We start from the raw sequence: 2,190 nt of genomic DNA, 5'->3' as shown, positions 1-2,190 counted from the left end.
CAGAAAAAGCGCTTACCCTGATTGCTTTTCGATTAAGTGTGAAAGAGAAGTGAATCTACGAGGAACATCACAATGAAACTCGTTGTTCCAAAGAGATTCCCTGGTCGCCCTACATATCTCTTTACCGGTTTAGTTAAACTTTGCCCAGAAGTTGGTCAAGCGAAGTATGCTGCACGGTATTGTCCGGGAAATTATGGCCCATTCTTTTGCTTATATGTCTGTTTCAACTGCGCTGTAAATATTTAATGCATTGTGGTCTGATCAGAGAACGAAAAAAAGGTTAAAGGCAATGGTGTGTAGATACTGTGCATAGGCTTGCAATTAGAATATCCATTTTCTCTATATCATTTTACCTCTAGTACTGGATATCCATCATATGCCCATTACTTTATCAGTTCTCTCAGTATAGCATTGCTCCGTTAACCAAGCATATTCTGTTTGCCTTCCCATCCGTTCGGGAACTCAGAACCAGAACTGTAGTTCCCATTGAGTCTTGCTATTTGGAAAGTGAAAGTTGCCCGGATAGGTGCTTGTCTTAGACCTCGATATTTGCTTCATTTAAAACTTTAGGAATACTGCTAACGCGTTTACATGTTGCCATTAAAGAGTGTCAAGGCCAGATACCACTTCCTGTTGTTAATGATTTTTTTCTCTCCCTCTTTCTGTTTGGTTTGACCCCTGTCAAGGATTGGGGGAAATTAACAAAAAATAATAGTCTTCAAGGTTTTCTAAGTAGGTTTTGACTTTTTATAGTCTTGTGTGTGATTTCTCTATGAAGAAGCCTTTGTCTGAAGACTGTAATTAGTTTACAAATATGGAAGAACACTTTTCACATCTTCAAACTAGCGGCACAAGAGTATTAGTATAGATAACCTGTGTTACACTGCATATACATTGTTGGTTTGCTCATATCCGCCATTGATACATTCTCATCTTGAAATTCATGAGCTGACAGACTAGTGATTTCAGCTAAACAAAAATTTGTTAATACTTCAGATTCCCGGGAAAAAACCCAAAACCCGTCACCAAAAGATTATCAGTTTGAGAGATTTTGTAAATCCATATTTTGATTGTACATTCAGTTTTGGCTCGGAGCATGTTCGCACTCACTCCATTAGCCTGTTTTCCAGCTTATTTACAATTCTCAAAACCTTCCCCCTTTTAACCACGCACGAAACCCCACACTCGGGCCTCATCAGCGAATTTCTTTCTAAAGACGTGATCCTTATTCTAACATCAAATGCAGTATAATATTATTAAGCTCGCTTAATACGTTTAGAATATGAATTAATGAGATTTAACATAAAGCTTAGTCAGACTTTGAATTCGTGTTCACATATCGTGTAGAAGCAGAACCAAGATATCTATGCAATTCCCATTAATGTTAAACGACCTGCAGTCGTTAAAGAAGAATCCTCATTTTTATCACAGGGAATTCATAAAGCTCAAATAACTATAAATAAAAAAAATGTCTCAGTATGAGAACACGCATGGAAAACTGCAAATAACTTCGTTTTTTCCTTCGGTATCATATCTGTCTACAGGTAAATAGTATGCAAATGTTCTCATATATCGATTTTGCATGAAATAAGATTGTCATATCCCCTTATCTGCACGCATGTCAATACTATATTTACACTGATATCTTCGGACACTTCTAAAACTGTGTTATAACCAGCACCTATTGTAGGTCGACATTTCCCATTAAATCAAGGATGTTTATTAGACACTGCTCTCTCTAACTAGCATTTACTGCCCTGGTTTAAGTATAACTTATTAATTTTCTCTAGGAAGTCATACCCAGTTCCTGACTTCCGACTATCCAGTCAGCATGACCCCCCCAACACAACGGTTTTGACGTCAGGGGTTTCATGATGGCAAGGCCCAAAGTGGGTATAAACCCGATTTAACAAGCATTCCCTTTAAACCCCTGGGAGAGGGGTCTGATGAACAAAAACAGGAACGAAATGATAAAAAACAAACAGGTTACGAGGTTCAGGAGGTGTGAAATGCGCTTTATGTGTTGTTCACTTTCTGAGAATGGAATCAGATTCCCTTTGCTATAATTAATTATCCTGAAGTCATCATCACTGAAGGTTTTCTTTTAACCTTTCGCGACGCCGTAGAAAGTGGCTTTAATTCTAGATAATTCGTTTTACTGAAACGACACACACCCATCTGGAAGTATTA

Source organism: Penaeus monodon, chromosome 22, assembly GCF_015228065.2.
Source record: "Penaeus monodon isolate SGIC_2016 chromosome 22, NSTDA_Pmon_1, whole genome shotgun sequence".
Lineage (NCBI taxonomy): Eukaryota > Metazoa > Arthropoda > Malacostraca > Decapoda > Penaeidae > Penaeus > Penaeus monodon.
Note: the sequence above shows the minus strand (reverse complement) of the source record.